Raw genomic sequence first — 21,773 nt, forward strand, 5'->3', positions numbered from 1 at the left:
CTGTCACTGGTCTTCCTGCTTCTACCCAACCTTCACCCCCAAGAAAGTCTCAATACAAAGAGCAACCCTTTTGAGTATGACACTCCTCTGTTCGAAACCTTCCCATGGCTCCCACTCCCCATGTCACTTCACTCAGAGTACAAGACTACATTTTAACATTGGTCTAAAGTTCCCTATGTACTGGGACCTCCATTTCTGACATCGTTTCCTACCACTATCCTTATTTCCCATGCTCTAGCCACACTGCCCTCCTTGAGGCCTTTACCCTGATTTCTCCACCGGGCAGCCCTCTTCTTTGTCCAGATATATGGCTAACTTATTCACATCTTTCAAAGTTTTGCTCAAATGTCATATTTTCAACCACTCTATATAAAATTACAATCTACTCCCCAAATTTTGCACAATTGGTTCTTTTTACCCTGATCATATATATTTTTTCATTACCACTTACCACTTTTTAGCATAATATGTAATCTACCTAGTTATTCTGCTAATGGTTCACTGCCTTCCTCTCCCCATGAGAATGTTGGGTTTTGTTAACTGATGAAATCCGCATACCTAGAAGAGTGCCTGGCACACAGCAGAGATTCAGTAAATATTTGTTAAGTGAATAAACACTTTTTGTGCCCTCATATTTATATTTTCCATTATTAAAAAAAAGTGTGACTATATGTATTTACTTGTAGGTGTAAAAGACATCCCTGGGACGATGCTTAAAAAACTGACAAGCACTGGTTGCCTCTGAGGAGGTGAAGCAGGAGGCCAGGCATGGGTGAGACAGACTCATTGCACCATCTTTCTTTTGAAATCTGAACCATCTGAGTGGGCTAACAGAGCAGTTTATATGAAGTGTGCCCATATTCAAGATGCCAAATGTAAATGCTTGCTACATATTTCTAATAGGTAAAAAAATAAATCAATTCTGTTACTCTAAGCTATTCTCTCAGATACTAGAGATTTCCAGATACAAAATGACTATCACTCATTAAAACGTATGTGTTCAAAATAATGTAATCTAAAATTTTATTCTATTCAGAAAGCAGGATGTGTGAAATAAAGAAAACATCGACACTTCACTGAACTGCTGAAGAAATGAGACTCTTACCTCTATTTCCTCTTTTCATGTTTTAAACATGGACAATATAACATGCTCTTCCTCTATCTGATGAACTTCTTCTCGAGGAGGCCAAATATTATGTAGGTAAATGTTCTTGCCAGTAGTGTCAGTACCTGTTTAAAATATTTTAGTATGAGATTCAAGACATTCAGATCGCCAAAGGAATTATCATACAAACTAAGTAAATTACTCAACAGCAGACTGATTTAGGCATAAGCAGCTGAAGGAAGCAACTATGCCCATTTTACTTTCTTCATATAAACACAGAAATGAATGACGATGCATTACACCAAGAGGTCCTGAAATGATCAAAGAATGGCTGATCTAAGAAACATTTCAAAAATACAACAGCCTCTGGGAAAAAAGTGTGCGCAGGGACATATGTATGCAGATAAAGGAAGAGATACCTAAAGGCTCGGTCTGGAAATCTATATTCACTGTACCTGCTATGGCATAAGCCACCCAAGGGTGGAGAGGCAAGATAGTTGGCATGGACACAATCACAAAGACGACCTTCAAAATTTTTGTTTCCAGGTAAAACTCCACAGGTAACCAAATCACCCTGAAGAAAAACACACACAAACAATATATATTCTAGAGATGGTACAAATTTGGATAATTATATATACATAAACAATCTCAAATATTGTACTTCTGAGGACAAGATAACCAAAACATGTTCTACCAATTATTACAGAAATATCAAAACTGTAAATAAACTAATTCCTGGTGTTATTCTTTGAGAATCATTTTAAGATTGACAGGTTAATATTCCCACAGAATATATATAGGTCTACAGAAATACAAATGTCAATATACATTTTCTGTAATTTATTAATAAAACAGAGTTCGTTATCTTATTGAGTGACACATTTTACCTGTTTGACTGCATTTAAAATGGCTTCTGATAAGGGTGCTGTGTTTCCCACACATGCTGAACATCCATAGCCAACTATTTCAAATCTGCATTTCAAAACAGAAATATGACTGGACAGAACGTCACAGCATTTGTGAAGACACGACAAGCCTTATCTCTTATTTCCACCTTTGTAATAAGATCACTGAAGAGAATATTCATGACAGATGGATCAACCTTCATCGGCATGTCTACTCCGGTTTCTGAGCAACCAAGCCTGACTCTCCCTCTCAGGCATGCAGCCTGCACTGGATGCCAACCATTGAAGTCCTGATGCTTAGGACAAGCCCTAGTCAGGATTGGTAACTAACTCTGCAGAGAGCCAATCACACTACACAAGAAAACTCCTCAGCTACTACTTGCTAGGAACATAACATGAGCACTCAAAAAACTGATGCTGTACTTCTGCCTGAGGGTTTAAACCACAAAGCCTCAAGACAGCCTGGCTTTAACAAGCTGACCAAAGCTCACCAAAGAGGCGCTGGAGTTGGGTCCTCTGACAGGAACAAATCTTCCCATTCTTAACCAAAAAAAGTCCCTGAAAAAAATCCCAAGATGATATAACTAAAAAACTGTAGGTAAAATCCTCAAAATTACCTTCAGCTGCCCTTCTAAAAGCAAAAAGAAAATCTAAAATGTATCTCTCTTGCAAAGGAATTGACTACTTATGTAGGGTATGTTCCAAAATAGACACTGAATATAGCTAGCCACAATTTATTTTTCTGATTATGTAAGAAATGTAAACGTATTTTCCCCACAGTTCAGGGACAACTTCACCTGTGCTTATTTAATAGACCCCAGCACATCACAAGCCCCAATCAAGACAATTTACTCAGTTAATAAAACAACCTGTAAGAGTTCACTCTTCCTGTCTTCCCAACTCATGGAAATTACACTCTACATGGTACCATGGCATATATGGCCGGCCACTGCTACTTGGTTTTACTTGTCCATTTTGTCTTTCCATCCTTAAACTCGAATCCACATTTCCTACTTCTGCAGCCAGCACACTGCTGCTGTGTTCACTGACTATAACCAATCTTACCTGTGAGTGACAGGGCCTCAAAGATGTGTGACAATGGCGAGGTAACAAGTAAGCTAGAGCACAATTTTTCTAACTTCTTGACTATGAAGGGTTCTAGGAAGCAGCTTCCATCACTGCTGAGTACCAATGTCAGTGTAAAGAGGTGTAACTATCACTTACTTACCCAAGTTTACTAAGGAATGCAATACTCCACTGGAACTGAGGCAATGTGTAACCATCCCACTGCCTGGAGATAAACTCATTCTGATGTAAGGTTTAACATGCAGACCAGCTTGAACAGCTTTTTTAGCCAAAAGACCTGCACAGTGAACAATGATTCATTACGGTGATGTCTCTCCCTCCTTCCTCACATTAAAGGGGGAAGCGAGAAAGTATTTATTTAACAAGCCAATCTCCATCTCTTGTCAGGGTAAAAGTCCACACTCGTGAATTTACTGTCATTATTTTGTCCACTCTATGCTCTTGATTTTTTTCATTTGAAACAAACCACAAGTTGCAGCAGATACACTAGCTTTACATTGTAAATCGTTCACGTGCAGCCTGATGTGGCATGCGCATAAATGGACCAAAGGACGATATGTAGTAATATAATGCACACAGTAACCAACGCATAGTGAGCCTTTTAAAATTCCAGTCATAATAAATAATAATTCAGCATGTATTACACATGACTTTTAACAATGAGTGGTTCTATGTGCATACAACTGATTTCATTTACAATCCTTACCAATCATCTTTTACTCTCAATGGACTATGGCACACTACTATGGAAACTTCACATAGATTATCAAGGGATACGATCATTATCCTTCTAAATTACCAGAAGCAGCAGATACAACCTAAAACTAATAGACATGCAAGTTATGATTTTTTAAAATTTACCTCCCATGCAATAAAAACAGAATTAGTAACATAAATCAAACCTAGTCTCCTTGAGACCTAATGTTGAAGACCTAAAAACCTCATGAAGTTTCTCAGACACAGACACTGATACTCACGTGTGATATAGAAAACCACATAACAGAAAAGTAAAAACTAATTTAGGAAAAGACTGTGTATGGCCATAAAACACAACCTACCTGCAGAGAGCATGACAGATGGATTGCAGTTATTGATGCAACTGGTAACTGCAGCGACGATGACAGACTCATGGGACAGCTGATAGACACCTATTCATAGCGAATAGTGAAGGCATCATTCTGCTTTTCGGCAGCAATTTGGAAGCCTTTAAATCCAACCTATGTAAATTTGCACATAAATATAAACTATGCATTCTGGATACAAATAGGAAAAAAGACTGGCAGAAAATACAGCAGATCCTTGACATATGATGATGTGACACTGGAAGTTCTGATTATTTGTGAGTGTTGCTAAAGATTCATGACCTTTAGTAGTTAAGATTCAGCTAAAATATGAATTTGAGTAGTCACAATAAGAATTACTAGGTACAGCCAACTACCTAGAATGCAGGTATACCTTGGCTTTATTGTTCTCTGCTCACTGCTGTTCAGGTAATACTCAAGAGATGTACAAATTTTCTTTGTTAACAATGGCCCTGAAGATCTGCTTCAAAATGAGCCTGTGAACTCTGTGTATAAAATAGATGAAGCAAGACTGCCAATGAGTTGTTAATTGTTGAAGTGAAGTACATGGGAATTCAATACACCATTTTCTTCCTGTCTAAGTCTGACATTTTCTCTCTCTCTCTCTCTCTCTCTCTCTCTCTCTCACACACACACACACACACACACACACACACACACAAAGAAATTTTAAGAAAGGAAGGCTCTGAAAGCCAGCTACTAGTTCTCAGAATAGAGAAAGTGGCAAGATTGAAGCCATGATTCTCAGAAATTCTGTATAAACCCCCAAGTCAAAGAGGTCACTTGTTACCAGATTTTGAGAATAATTAGTTACACAGTAGTGTTTTTCTCCTATTCTGGGAAGTCACAAAAGTCCAGAACAGTGCTATTCAACAGAATTTTTCTGTGATGATGTGAATATTTAGTATCTATGCTGTCCAACACAAAAGTGTTAACCACAAGTAACTATCCAGCACCTGAAATGAGGCCACTGTGACTAAGAAACCCATATTTTAATTAATTTAAATTTTAACTTAAAGAGAGACAGTCAACCTCTGCTCCTCACAGTGGACCTGGGTAAACGACTGATCTATACTTTGGTCAGAAGGAAAAATGGGGCTGATGGTGTGTGCTGTAACAAAAAAACACAGCAGATTGACTTTATGGGTCACCTGGCTAGTTCTATATTACTTATTCAACACAAAGTGCACTGACAAGGATATCAATAGAGTGATCTACCTTTTCATTTAAGCAAGCTTGGAAATCACTTTTCATTTCTGTCACAGCAACTCTATCCTGAGGTCTTTTTGGACCACTGACAGATGGAACTATTGAATTCAGATTAATCTGGATCACCTAGATCATGGAGAAAAGGGAAAGGATTTAGAACTTTAAGTAAAGATTCTAACTTAAGGACTAATTTCTGAAGCACACTGAGTTACGTATTCATTCTGACATTCAACCCCAGAAATACAGATTTTTTAACAACCCCATTTATGAAACATGACAAAAACTGCTAGAAGACTAGCAGAACAATGCACACACTGTCCAACATCAATTGAATAGTCTGTAAAAAATTTTCTGTTCCCCAAATGTTTTTTTTTCCCAGGAAGATGATAAACACTGTCTTCACAGATGTCTCTTGTACAGTGGATGCCTGTGGTGACTATCAACTTTGGCCTCTGAGCTCTAAATTCTCCCTTCTTTGCCTGTTCTGTGACAGTGGAGTTGGGCTCGTGAACATTTTCCCTTTCATGGCCAGTCGGTAGATGGTGCTGGAGGGACCCAACAGAGAAAGGGTTTTTCATTTGCTGGTTCCCCAGTGTCTAGCTGGCCAGGCAGGTTCCTGCAGGTCACACTTTTATTCCTTGGTTCAAAAAATTATTTTTTTAAAAGCCCCACCTTCCACCTAAGTTTCTATTAATTTCTCTGGTATTTCTATCACTTCCTGTCATCCACTTATCCAGCGTATGTGCAAATTAAGTTTCCCTTCATTGAGACCTTCATGATTCCTCTACAACCCCGCTTGTTCTGAATGACCTTGACCACAAACCTGCTTTTCTTATGCCTTCATTTCTCGGCTCCAGGTGTTCGTAGTCTTTGTGTTTAAAAGTGGGATTCATGAGTTTCTCTTGAAATCAATTTCTTGATGGGTTATAGCTTTATTTCTTAATATGGTCAGGTTTTTAATAAGCAAATGTATTCCATTTTATTTTACCACTACCACGTTTCTACTTACTTTTTCTTACTCTTTCCTACAATTCTTTCTTCCCTTCTTTGTTTTTTAATGTGGACAAAGCACTAGAGTCAATAAACAGTGGTGAAGTGGACCAGAAAATCCTCACAGAAGTTGGAAGACCCGACCAAAGCAAATTTACACCAATTCAATCCCTACGGGTGCTATACTAGCCTTCAATATGCCAGTAATGTATTCACCTATTTGCCTAACATGTTTCCTGAATATCTACTGTGTGCCAGTCAGTGTTCTAGGAGCTGAAGATGCAATGCAAAAAATAAAAATAAATAAAAATAAATAGTGCAGACACAAGTTCCTGTCCTAATGGAGCCTATGTGTACCTTCCATTTGGAAAGACAGACAAACCAGTACACAAATTAAGATTTCAAGGAGGGATACATGCTATCAAGAACAATACAGCTGGGTGAGAAAATGGATTCCCACCCCCCACAAAAAATATAGCTAACAGTTAACCACACCTATGATAACATCCTGTTGTTTATTTAGATCCTTGACACACTACTAGAAAATGAATGTTATTAAAATTAAGACTCCTGAAAGTGAATACTACCTACTTCAATATAAACACAAATCCTCAACAGATTAGAAACGTTTGCTTAGATTGTAAAATATATTTAACATTTAAGACTGCATAACTGGATATCCCTTTCATAATTGTGGATTTTCACAAAATATAGACATTAACCAGATGCAGACATCATCAAAACTGGTATTTTGGGAGGATATTATAGTGATCATGAAGTAGAAAAAAATTAGAGTGCTAAATTAAGAGTCACTTTTGTACTTAAAATACTAAAAATTTAGACCCCATAAAAAGTTGAAAAATTCACTGTAATAGAAATCTATGTAAAATTAATTAATAAAATGAGACTCACATACCCATTAGCTTGTTAAATAGTAATAATGGCTAAAATTTATTGAGCACTTACTATGTGCCTGAGGCTGTTCTAATGAATTTGCGTTTGATCTTTAAAGAATCCTGAGTTAGATAGGATCTTCCTATCTTAGAGATGGGGAAACTGAGGCAGAAAGGCTAAATAAAGTGCCCAAGGTTACAAAACTAAGAAATTTTAGGGCTGGGATTCAAATCCAGGTGGTTAGGCTCCAGAATTTACACTCTTCACTACTACTTGGGTTATTCTGTATATACTTGGGAGTACTCAGGCGTTCCTGAATTATTCTGGTTATTGCTAAACAATTTCACAGCTTTAAGGTATGCTTCCATTGACTTGAGTTTGTCTTTGTCAAAACCTAAAAAGAAGATTAATAACAAAAATCAAGTAAGGAATTGTGAAATCTTTGGGGGTAGGGTTCTGCGTTCCAATGATGAGCAAGAAACAAATATTCCAGATTACATAATACTCAGAATAGATTTCTTTCCAAATTAATATTTGATATTATTCTCAAGAGTAAAGTTTACCCTTCATGAAAACGCTACTTGCTAAAAACACCTGCCAGCCCTTACTTAAAAGTTAATCACTGATGATAAATACTGAGCAACTTCTATAAGACTCGCAAAAAATATTATTTGCAAAAGAAAAACCAGTAATAAAACCGAACATAATAAATTACTATCCACCATGAAGGAAGAAATCCATCACTTTCCATAAACAATAAACAATATTAATAGTTAAAATGAAAGAATAAAGTGAAAGTTAAGAACAGTTTTACAGAGAAAAAGCAGAAATTAAAGAATTTAGATGTTGATATTAAAAGTTTCCAATTGAACATTGGGGTGGTTGTCTGTAAGCCTGATGAGAAGTAAAGTGACTTATGCAGATGGTCTTTCTGCAGGATTGTCACAGAACACATCCTCCAAGTTATAAGTTCTTCTCACAATGTAACAGTAACATTCCTCCAGCAAGGGGTGGGGTCTGTGTTCCCCCTGCACCAAAGCAGTGTGATTTCCAGAAGGCTGGCTGTCTCTGTGTCCTCGGACCACTGGATTCCTAAAGCCACCACATGAGAAAGCCCAGACCCATGTAGAAGCCACCCATCAAAATCCAGCTTGAAGAAATCTCAGGATTTTATGAGGACTATTCCCTCTCCAAGAATCCAAATGAATTATTCATTTTGCCATGTGACTTATAATAATCTTCTCCCAAAATGAAAAATACTAGAATATATTCCCCAAATATATGTATGATTAGAGATTAGGAGTTCAGCAATGATCTCTTTAAAAGAGGAAGAGGGGCAATTTAAAAACAAAACAAAACAAAATGAAAAAAACAGACAATAGGCTGATAGACACTGAGAAGTCACTGGTGGTTACCATGGGGGAGGAATTGGGGTTGGTGGGTGAAACAGAGAGTCACAAAATCTCAATCATAATATAAATTAGTCACAGACATGAAAGTACAGCATATAGTCAACAGTTCTGGGGTGAGCATTTAATGATGTATGTAAGTGTTGAATCACTGTGTTGTATACCTGAAACCAATATAAGATTGTATAGCAACTATGCTTCAATAAAAAAACAAAATTGTTTTTACTTAAAAAAAAGAGGAAGTGGATCAAAATAAGAAAAGAGGTCCTTTTTTTTTTTTTTAAAAACAAGGGGCCTTATGTAGTATCAACACATTGTGGGTTTTCAGGTACTTCTTATAATACATAAACTACTCAACATAAGAGTGGTAAAAACTCCTAGCTTACCAGGCTACAGAAGATTCGGAACTTGTAACCCTGTGCTGCTTTTCACCAAATCACGTGCTTCTTACTGTCAGAGCACTGGGTCCCAAACTCTTTGTCTGGTGACCACCTATTCCTGCTAAAAGAACAGATGAGAATATTCTCAAGCTTGACTCCCATTAAACTGCAACCTCTGATCCCTAAGCAGAATGGAGGTCTCCATCATTATGGGGAAAAACAAAGCTGAAGGTAGGCAGTATAGATAATCCCTTTACGTTGCCGTAAATGGGCCCCAGGGAACCAGGAACAGACCAGAATCTGGGAAGTTTAATATGCATTTTATGCATTCTTTTAAAATAAGACAATTTCATGAATAACTAAATAACATGTACAAGAATAGTGACTTACTATAGAATATTTCAGAGACACACACTGGAAATGTAACAAGTTTATCCTAAATGATCTTGCTTCTTACCTGTATGTTCTAAATGTTTTAAAGTCACATTGTCAACAGGGAAAAAGCTGAGGATAGCACCATATTCTGGACACATATTTGCTATTGTAGTTTGATCCACTACAGATAATTGTGAAACTCCACTTCCAAAAAACTCAACAAACTTTCCAGCCACTTCTACTTGCCTGAGGTGCTAATAAAGGGACACACATAAATACACAAAATCAGCAATAAGATAAGCATGGTTTCTTCGAAAACTACAAAATCTAATTTTTAACTCTTACTAGTGACGGTGAAGGAAAGAGGTCCACTTGTTCTTATGAAACAGGAACTCCTTCCGGTTTTGCAGGTGTTTTAAGATAAACTGTCAATAGAAGAGTGGTCCCATGTCACTGTTAGGACAGAAAAGGGCCTGAAAACTCAAAATGGCTAAGATTTACATTTTAATGTCTCTGAAATAGGGGTATACCTTAGACTCAATGGTGAGTCTGTTAGCTGGCAGTCTTTCTTAGCAGTATTTTAAATTAGGTTGTGTCTATCCATTAATGGCATCGTAAATTGGATGAAATAGTAATATACAGATGAACTGTATTTAAATAAAAAATTACATGTTGGCTATAAAAATTCTTCAAATTCCAACTGTAGCATCACTAATTTCTACAGCACATTAAATTTTACACCACAAATATTTACAGCATCATTAATTATAGGTAAATTCCATTTTGATAACATTTAAGATGTGGCTTCAAAATTCCTTCTAAAATCATTTTTCTTAGTTTTTACCAAGAACCAAACAGCTACTCACCTGTTCTAAATTATGAAATGGTCTTGGATTGGTACAGTGAAGCAACTAGGGAGGGGACTAAGAATGAAACAGCCTTCAACCTGGGAACAATACTAAGTCCAAACATCTCAGAGGTGGTAGGGGTCACTTAATCCAAACTGCTTAAGATATAGAAACTCAAGCCTAGGAGAAAGATGTTTGTTTAAATTCATGAAGATGAGAGCAATACAGATTAGATATACCAAACCAACTTCTACTTTCACCAAATTAATGAGGTACCACAATATACACTGTGAAAACCAAGATAAAGTCAGTCCTATGAAGACCATGAATAGAACCTCAAAGAAGAAAAAGAATTCAATAAATGTAAATGTATGTAACAGATTGAAATTTTCTATGAACTGAAACATCAAAAATAGATCATAATATTGCTAAGAAAAAATACAGCCAGAGGGCTCTAAAGGCAAGATTAATTCTCAGTATGTCTTAAAGAAAGAATTGATTCCTCTAAAAATATAATGGCATATTCCTTTTCCTTTGGGATAACCCTACAATTCTCAATTTAACTTTGTGATCTTTTGGTACCATACATGGAATCAATCATTTTTCCTAAGATGTCAAAATCTTTTTTAGAGGTGAAGCCAAGATGGCGGCGTGAGTAGAGGAGCAGAAATCTCCTCCCAAAACCACATATATGTTTGAAAATACAACAAAGACAACTCTTCCTGAAAGAGAGACCAGAAGACACAGGAAAACAACCAGACTACATCCATACCTGCGAGAACCCAGCACCTCACGAAGGGGGTAAGATACAAGCTGCAGCCAAGTGGGACCTGAGCGCCCCTCACACTAGCACCCCAGCAGGAGGACAGGAGTCAGAGAGGGAGGGAGAAGGAGCCCAGGACTGCTAATCAGCCAGCCCTTGCCATCCGCACTGGACCGCAGACAGTGCATGCGTGGGGTGCTGGATACTAGGGAAAAAGGACAGTAAGATGTGTGAGAAGGTCCCGGAAGCCGGTGCCCCAGGGAAAAAGAAAAGCGAGTGCTTTTTGGAAGTGTTAAAGGGACAGGGACCACACAGCCAGACGGAAGCGTCCTGGGACACTTAGACCAGCAGCAGGGAACTCCGGGCACCCTAAACCCCTGTATAGCAGGGCAGGTCAGACAGAGGGCCCTCACAGAGATAAACAGCCTCCCGGCCGTTTCCCCTCCAACGCGGCTCCGCCATATCAGAGCAGCAGCCGAGGCAGGCCATGCCCACAGCAACAGCAGAGATAAACTCCATAGCAGCCGGGCAAGAATCAGAAGCCGCGTCTGCATGCAGCTGCCCAGCTCAAGCCACTAGAGGTCACTGTTCTCCCAGGAGAGGAAGGCCACAAACCAACAAGAAGGGAAGTTCTTCCAGCCGTCACTCGTGCCAGCTCTGCAAACTGTCTCTATCAAAATGAAAAGGTAAAATTTGAGGCAGACAAAGATTACAGAGTCAACACATGAGAAGGAGACAGACCTAACCAGTCTTCCTGAGAAAGAATTCAAAATAAAAATCATAAACATGCTGACAGAGATGCAGAGAAATATACAAGAGCTAAGGGATGAAGTCCGGAGGGAGATTACAGATGTCCAGAAGGAGATTACAGAAGTGAAACAAACTCTGGAAGGATTTATAAGCAGAATGGGTAAGATGCAAGAGGCCATTGATGGAATAGAAAGCAGAGAACAGGAACCCATAGAAGCTGACACAGAGAGATAAAGAATCTCCAGGAATGAAACAATATTAAGAGAACTGTGTGACCAACCAAAAGGAACAATATCCGCATTATAGGGGTACCAGAAGAATAAGAGAGAGAAATAGGGATAGAAAGTGTCTTTGAAGAAATAATTGCTGAAAACTTCCCCAAACTGGGGGAGGAAATAATCGAACAGACCATGGAAATACACAGAACTCCCAACAGAAAGGACCCAAGGAGGACAACACCAAGACACATAATAATTAAAATGGCAAAGAACAAGGACAAGGACAGAGTTTTGAAGGCAGCTAGAGAGAAGAAAAAGATCACCTATAAAGGAAAACTCATGAGGCTATCATCAGACTTCTCAACAGAAACCTTACAGGCCAGAAGAGAATGGCATGATATATTTAATGCAATGAAACAGAAGGGCCTTGAACCAAGGATACTGTATCCAGCACGATTATCATTTAAATATGAAGGAGGGATTAAACAATTCCCAGACAGGCAAAAGTTGAGGGAATTTGCCACCCACAAACCAATTTTACAGGGTATTCTAGAGGGACTAGTCTAGACGGGAGCACTCCTAAGACTAAACAGATGTCACCAGAGAAAATAAAATCACAGCAAAGAAAGCAGACCAACCAAATACTAACTAAAGGCAAAAAATAAAATCAACAACCCACTAAAAGCAGTTAAAGGAAACACGAAAGAGCACAGAATAAAACAACCAACATATGAAGAAATGAGGAGGAGGAATAAGAAGGGAGAGAAGAAAGGAATCTCCAGACAGTGTATATAACAGCTCAATAAGCGAGCTAAGTTAGGCAGTAAGATACTAAAGAAGCTAAACTTGAACCTTTGGTAGACACGAATCTAAAGCCTGCAATGGCAATAAGTACAGATCTTTCAATAGTCACCCTAAATGTAAATGGACTGAATGCACCAATCAAAAGACACAGAGTAATAGAATGGATGAAAAAGCAAGACCCATCTATATGCTGCTTACAAGAAACAGACCTCAAACCCAAAGACATGCACAGACTAAAAGTCAAGGGATGGAAAAAGATATTTCATGCAAACAATAGGGAGAAGAAAGCAGGGGTTGCAGTACTAGTATCAGACAAAATAGACTTCAAAACAAAGAAAGTAACAAGAGATAAAGAAGTACATTACGTAATGATAAAGGTCTCAGTCCAACAAGAGGATATAACCATTCTAAATATATATATACACCCAACACAGGAGCACCAGCATATGTGAAACAAATACTAACAGAAATAAAGAGGGAAATAGAATGCAATGCATTCATTTTAGGAGACTTCAACACGCCATTCACCCCATAGGATAGATCCACTGGACAGAAAATAAGTAAGGACACGGAGGCACTGAACAACACACTAGAACAGATGGACCTAATAGACATCCATAGAACTCTACATCCAAAAGCAACAGGATACACATTCTTCTCAACTGCACATGGAACATTCTCCAGAAGAGACCACATAGTAGGTCACAAAAAGAGCCTCAGAAAATTCCAAATGATTGAAATTCTACCAACTTTTCAGGCCACAAAGGTATAAAACTAGAAATAAATTCTACAAAGAAACCAAAAAGGCTCACAAACACATGGAGGCCTAACAACATGTAACTTAATAATCAATGGTTCAACGAACAAATTAAAATAGACATCAAGGAATATATGGAAACAAATGACAACAACAACACAAAGCCCCAGCTTCTGTGGGACACAGTGAAAGCAGTCTTAAGAGGAAAGTATACAGCAATCCAGGCACACTTAAAGAAGGAAGAACAATCCGAAATAAATAGTCTAACATCAGAATGATCGAAACTGGAAAAAGAAGAACAATTGAGGCCTACAGTCAGCCGAAGGAGGGACATAATAAAGATCAGAGAAGAAATAAACAAAATTGAGAAGAATAAAACAATAGAAAAAGTCAATGAAACCAAGAGCTGGTTCTTTGAGAAAATAAACAAAATAGATAAACCTCTAGCCAAACTTATTAAGAGAAAAAGAATCAACACACATCAACAGAATCAGAAATGAGAATGGAAAAATCACGACAGACTCCACAGAAGTACAAAGAATTATTAAAGACTACTATGAAAAGCTATATGCTAACAAGCTGCAAAATCTAGAAGAAATGGACAACTTCCTAGAAAAATACAACCTTCCAAGACTGACCACGGAAGAAACACAAAAGTTAAACAAACCAATTACGAGCAAAAAAATTGAAATTTTACTCAAAAAACTACCCAAACACAAAACCCCCGGCCCGATGGATTTACCTCGGAATTTTATCAAACATACAGAGAAGACATAATACCCATTCTCCTTAAAGTTTTCCAAAAAATAGAAGAAGAGGGAATACTCCCCAACTCATTCTATGAAGCCAACATCACCCTAATACCAAAACCTGTCAAAGACCCCACCAACAAAGAAAATTACAGACCAATATCCCTGATGAATGTAGATGCAAAAATACTCAATAAAATATTAGCAAACTGAATTCAAAAATATATCAAAAGGATCATACACCATGTCCAAGTGGGATTCATCCCAGGTATGCAAGGAGGGTACAACATTCAAAAATCCATCAACATCATCCAACACATAAACCAAAAGAAAGACAAAAACCACATGATCATCTTCATAGATGCTGAAAAAGCATTTGACAAAATTCAACATCCATTCATGAAAAAAGCCTGTCAGCAAAATGGGTGTAGAGGGCAAGTACCTCAAAATAATGAAGGCCATATATGGTAAACCCACAGCCAACATCATACTAAACAGCAAGAAGCTGAAAGGTTTTCCTCTGAGATCGGGAACAAGACAGGGATGCCCCCCCTCCTCACTGTTATTTAACGTAGTACTGGAGGTCCTAGCCATGGCAATTAGACAAAACAAAGAAATACAAGGAATCCAGATTGGTAAAGAGGAAGTTAAACTGTCACTATTTGCAGATGACATGATATTGTACATAAAAAACCCTAAAGACTCCACTCCAAAACTTCTAGATCTGATATCGGAATACAGCAAAGTTGCAGGATACAAAATTAACACACAGAAATCTGTGGCTTTCCTATACACTAATAATGAACAAATTGAAAGAGAAATCAGGAAAACAACTCCATTCACAACTGCATCAAAAAGAATCAAATAAATAGGAATAATCTTAACCAAGGAAGTGAAAGACCTATACCCTGAAAACTACAAGACACTCTTAAGACAAATTAAAGGGGACACTAAGAAATGGAAACTCATCCCATGCTCTTGGCTAGGAATAATTAATATTGTCAAAATGGCCATTCTTCCCAAAGTAGTATACAGATTTGATGCAATCCCTATCAAATTAATAGCAACATTCTTCAATGAACTGGAACAAATAGTTCAAAAATTCATATGGAAACACCAAAGACCCCAAATAGCCAAAGCAATCCTCACAAAGCAGAACAAAGTGTTGGGGGGATCTCACTCCCCAGCTTCAAGCTCTACTACAAAGCCATAGTAATCAAGACAATTTGGTACTGGCACAAGAACAGAGCCACAGACCAGTGGAACAGATTAGAGAATCCAGACATTATCCCAAACATATATGGTCAATTATTATTTGATAAAGGAGCCATGGATATACAATTGGGAAATGACAGTCTCTTCAACAGAGGGTTTTGGCAAATCTGGACAGCTACATGTAAGAGAATGAAACTGGACCATTGTGTAACCCCATACACAAAAGTAAATTCGAAATGGATCAAAGACTTGAATGTAACTTTGAAACCATAAAACTCTTAGAAAAAAACAGAGGCAAAAATCTCTTAGACATAAACATGAGTGACCTCTTCTTGAACATATCTCCCCAGGCAAGGAAAACAAAAGCAGAAATGAACAAGTGAACTATATCAGCTGAAAAGCTTCTGTACAGCAAAAGACACCATCAATACAACAAAAGGTACCCTACAGTATGGGAGAATATATTTGTAAATGACAGATCCCATAAAGGCTTGACATCCAAAATATTTAAATAGCTCATGTACCTCAACAAAAAAATGTGAATAATCCAATTAAAAAATGGGCAGAGGAGCTGAACAGACAGTTCTCCAAAGAAGAAATTCAGATGACCAACAGACACATGAAAAGATGCTCCACATCAGTAGTCATTAGAGAAATGCAAATTAAAAGCACAATGAGATATCACCTCACACCAGTAAGGATGGCTACCATCCAAAAGAAAAACAACAACAAATGTTGGTGAGGTTGTGGAGAAAGGGGGACCCTCCTACTCTGCTGGTGGGAATGTAAATTAGTTCAACCATTGTGGTAAGCAGTATGGAGTTTCCTCAAAATGCTCAAAATAGACTTACCATTTGACCCAGGAATTCCACTCCTAGGAATTTACCATAAGAATGCAGCACTCCAGTTTGAAAGACAGATGCACCACTATGTTAATCGCAACACTATTTACAATAACCAAGAATTGGAAGCAACCTAAGCATCCATCAGTAAATGAATGGATAAAGAAGATGTGGTACATATACACAATGGAATATTATTCAGCAGTAAGAAGAAAACAATTCCTACCATTTGCAACAACATGGATGGAGCTAGAGGGTATTATGCTCAGTGAAATAAGCCAGGTGGAAAGAGACAAGTACCAAATTATTTCACTCATCTGTGGAGTATAAGAAAAAAGGAAAGACTGAAGGAACAAAACAGCAGCAGAATCACAGAACCCACGAATGGACTAACAGTTACCAAAGGAAAGGGACTGGGGAGGATGGGTGGATGGGGAGCGATAAGGGGGGGAAGAAGAAAGGGGTAGTATGATTAGCATGCATAATGTGGGGGGTGGGAGAAAGGGAAGGGCTGTGCAACACAGAGAAGACAAGTAGTGATTCTACAACATTTTGCTATGCTGATGGACAGTGACTGTAATGGGGTTTGTGGGGGGGACTTGGTGTAGGGGAGAGCCTAGTAAACATAATATTCTTCATGTAATTGTAGATTAATGATAACAAAAAAAGAAAGAAATGGGGGATTACTTCCCGATAGGATAAAACTAACTGTAAATCAATGATTAATGCATCCTTTACATATCCTTAATATTGATCTTTTAAAGGGTGTGAGATGATCAGCTATGGAAGTACACTTTTCTGATAATATATCTTTCTCTTAAAAAAAACAGCAGTTCCTGTGTGGTGATCTCCAATAGGTTCTTCACAATGTTATAAAGGTCATATCAAAGTGTGGGCAAAGGGTTTGTTTGTGTTTATACAGAGGATGAAGGCCTAATTTGGCTACCCAGAAAATCAATTAAGATACTATATGAAGAAGATCTTCCAACATCAACATCCTCTGGAAGAGTCATTTCAGAAGATGATCATCAAAGAACTTCAACAAAGACCCTGGCACTGTTGCAGTTGTAGCTGCATTCATCCCACCGGTTCCTGGACTTGCCATTGGAATGAAGAAGGAGATATCTAAGCTGGCCTGTGCATACAGTAAAACAAAAAATTTGACTGGATCTATACTGTCGGAACTCAACCAAGAATTAGGAGAAGGGCAAGTTGCAGTGCTCCAAAATCGTGCGTCTATAGACTATCTACTGTTAAAAGAACATATGGGATGTGAACAGTTCCCAGGAACGTGTTGTTTTAATTTGTCTGATTTTTCTCAAACTATTCAAATTCAGTTAGACATTATCCATCATATCATTGATAAGTTTTTACAAATGCATAGGGTACCTAACTGGTTTTCTTGGTTTCACTGGATATGGCTGGTAATTGTAGGTCTGCTTTTGTGATGTATCTGTATTCCTATTCTGTTAATGTGTGTATGCAATTTAATTAGTAGTTTGTTAAAACCTATACATGCTTATGTTACTCTACAAGAAGATATGTCAAAGAAATAATCAATTTTCCCATGTTTTCTTCTGTCTGCTACTTCTGTAGCTTTTCTTCTTCCTAATTACAACACTTTAGTAGAATTCGTGCCTCATATCGAAAATTACTGAGTATCATAATTCTTCCAAGTGGTAAAGATACCTCAAGACAAATGCTGGGCATAGAAGCCACACGGCATAAATCTGCAAAGAAGTAGAAAGCTATCCTTTTCAAAGAATATTGCTTCTCTCTCACTTACGAACTTTACATTTCCCTGTATGGCCCTGGAAGATGACTGGTTATCCAGAGACAGGTAAGATTCCTCAAGGGAGGAACAACCTAAGACACGCACAGTTGCAGGGGGGCCATCAGGAGAGAAATTGGGGATCAACAGAGGTGAAGCTTAGAACCTCACCCCCCGGGTATTGATAGAAATCTTCTGCATCCGTGGATGTTTTGTTTCCCTTGTCTAGCTTGGATTAATACTTAGTCTATAGGCACAGACCTGATCATCTACATTTGCCCTCTTACAGCACTAAATTATGTTTTCTACCTTTATGTTGCATCTACCTACCACTTCAGCATTTTATTAAAAAACAATAATAATAATAAGGGAAAAATGTGGGATTCACATATAAATCAAGTATAAAAATCAAACGAATAATCATATCTGACTTGATTGTTTATAGTTCATGATGCGAGATCAAAACTGAAAGTTTCTGTGATATGACTGCCCTTGCACTGTTCACCATGTAAGAACTTATTTACTGTGTAAGAAATTGTTCACCATGTAAGAACTTGTTTGTTATGCTTCAGAAGAATGGAGACTGTTGAGAATTAGGCTTGGGGTTGATTAATGATTGTGCATTGAGTCCCCTATACAGAATTTTATTGTTGTTAACAACCATTTGATCAATAAATATGAGAGATGCCCTCTCAAAAAAATATCTTTTTTAATTATGGAAGAAGGATCAATACTAAATGCCAAAAGGGAGCCAATACCATTTTCTTCTCCTGCAGAGTATCCTGAAAGCTTTCAGACCAATGATTAAACCAAAAATACCGAGACTCTAGGAACCAAACTGGAATTACATGTGGAATATTTGCCAGGTTCAGGCACTTAACAAAATGGGACTCAAATCGTTAGAATAAAGTTAGTGAAAAGCTGAAATTTAGGATGGAGTGTTACAAATTCATGTTTACTATTAAAATCTGGAGCCCATGTACTGGATGCAGGAAGCCAGTATTAAAAATTCAGAGAAATGAAGCAGCCCAGTTTCAAAAAGACAGTTGCACCCCTATGTTTATTGCAGCACTATTTACAATAGCCAAGAAATGGAAGCAACCCAAGTGTCCATCAGTAGATGAATGGATAAAGAAGATGTGGTACATATACACAATGGAATATTATTCAGCCATAAGAAGAAAACAAATCCTACCATTTGCAACAACATGGATGGAGCTAGAGGGTATTATGCTCAGTGAAATAAGCCAGGTGGAAAGAGACAAGTACCAAATTATTTCACTCATATGTAGGGTATGAGAACAAAGGAAAACTGAAGGAACAAAACAGCAGCAGAATCACAGAACCCAAGAATGGACTAACAGTTACCAAAGGGAAAGAGACTGGAGAGAATGGGTGGGAAGGGAGGGATAAGGGCGGGGAAAAACAAAGGGGTATTACAATTAGCTCACATAATGTGGGAGGGGTCCCAAGGGGAAGTCAGTTTAGTACAGAGAAGTCAAGTAGTGATTCTATATCAGCTTACTAGGCTGATGGTCAGTGACTGTAATGGGGTATGTGGTGGGGCTACTTGATGACCTGGGGAGTCTAGTAACCATAATGTTGCTCATATAATTGTAGATTGGTTATTGTGAATAGTGCTGTGATAAACATAGGGGTGCACATATCTTTTTTATACTGGTCTGCTGCATTCTTTTATTTATTTATTTATTTATTTATTCATTCATTCATTCATTCATTCACTCATTCATTATCTATCTATCTACCTATCTGTCTATCTATCTTTCTGTCATTAATATATAATTAGATGAGTAACATTATGTTTGCTAGACTCCCCCCATCATGAAGATGCCTCCAGGTACCCCATTGCAGTCACTGTCCATGAGCATAGTAAGATACTGTAGAATCCCTACTTGTCTTCTCTGTGTTGTATAGCCCTCCCTGTGATCCCCACTCCCACATTATACGTACTAATAGTAATGCACGTTTTCTTTCCCTCTCCCCTTATCTCTCCATTACCAGCTATCCACCCCAGTCCCTTTCCCTTTGGTAACTGTTAGTCCATTCTTGGGTTATGTGAATCTGGTGCTATTTTGCTTATTCAATGTGTTCTGCGTGCACGCCCATTGGCTGCCTCGCTTTGATTGATGGCGCTGACTGCCATTTATTGCGCAGAGTCACTCGCAGGCCCGCCCCAGACAGGCGTCCCTCGTGGCCAATGAGTGAGCGCCAACGCAGAGCAGACCGCCTTTGGGGGAGCCCACAGAACACGTGTTTCAGGCGGCTGCGCAGTAGCTGCAGGCTTTCCCGCCTCCGTGTTCAGTACTCATTAGCTTCGCGAGCGCCGCCAGGAGAGGGGTTTCTAACGGCTCCCTCCATTCTTCTGTCCTCCGGCCCTGTCCGCAGGGTCGACCCGGCGCCCTCAGACAGCTGACTCCTTCGCACCGTGTGCCCAGCGGAGACCAGATGTTGGACCCGCGCTGTCCTCGGCTGTGCCTTCCTCCCGGCACGAATGTGCTGGCAGCACTGACCTCACTCCCCAGCCTCAGATCACCTCTTCGCGCTTGCTGGGCCCCCGGCGCCACCCTCGCCCCTTCTCTTCTCTCCAGTGGCGGGCGAAAGGCGGCGATTGACCCGGACTTGAAGCCGCTGCCCCGGTCGGACGTGAGCCATTACAGCTCTGCCACCTCCAGCCTAGCGCCGTGGGGTGGCACAACCAGGAACCCTGATGCAGCCGAGGGCCTCCCTTCTGCCTCGGTGGCCACTGAGGGGCAGCCGCGCAACAGCAGCTTGTCCGGCCACAGCGCGTGGTGCAACCTGTCCCATGCCGACTGCATCGCCGAGTCCATTGAGATTGAGAGCTCGGCTGAGAAGCGGCTCACGCTGCCGCAGATCTACGGTGGGTGGTCAAGAGCAGGCCCTAGTTGAAGGATGAAGGCGAAGCGACGGCTCTGCGGGCTGGAAGGTACGTGACCTCGGTGGGCGGCCGGACCCGGACGGGGCGCGGGGACCCCTGTCTCCACCTGAGGTCGCGGTGGAGCTGGTGAGGGGCGTCCATGCAAGTTGCTTGGCGGATACTGCATCGCCCGTGTGACCGGCAAGCGACCGACACGGGTGGTGGGCCTGCCGGGCCCGGCCGGGGGTCGGGAGATGGCGCACTCCACCAGAGGGGCTGTTCGGGGAGGGAGGGAGGTGGAGCAAGTGCGCTGAGAAGGCTGTCCGCGCCGCCGCCGATGTCTGCCAGGCAGGGGAGAGGGGCTCGCTGGACCGCTGCTCCTCTGTCTGGGACCGGGCGGTGAAGGCGGCTGCTCTCTGTCTGGCCTGGTGCCGCGCCGCCGACCTGCTACCGCTGCCTGGGCCGGGGCCACAGGTGGAGGGCACAGGTGAGGCCATGTATATGTGGAGACCCGTGGGCGGTTTGCCTTGTGTAGATTTTATAGGCGGGGGCCTCGAGGGCGAGGGCCGGGGGAGCTGAAGTTCAAGTGGGACCCGCAGCGGGGCGGCGGGGTAGAGGCTGCCCGGTGGCAGCGCCTTTAGAATTGAAAATTTTTTCATGAGATACCTCTCGTATTTTCTATTTGGGAATGAAGTTTCTTTACTTTGGTTTTGGAATTGACA

At 39.8% G+C, this 21,773-nt stretch overlaps 1 pseudogene; it reads right to left on the reverse strand.

The window, feature by feature from the left end:
- The window catches only part of LOC130684189 (iron-responsive element-binding protein 2-like), a 28,335-nt pseudogene extending 7,343 nt beyond the window's left edge, over positions 1–20,992 (reverse strand).
- Positions 20,993–21,773: the final 781 nt, after the last annotated feature.

The sequence above is a fragment of the Manis pentadactyla genome, chromosome 6, assembly GCF_030020395.1.
Source record: "Manis pentadactyla isolate mManPen7 chromosome 6, mManPen7.hap1, whole genome shotgun sequence".
NCBI lineage: Eukaryota > Metazoa > Chordata > Mammalia > Pholidota > Manidae > Manis > Manis pentadactyla.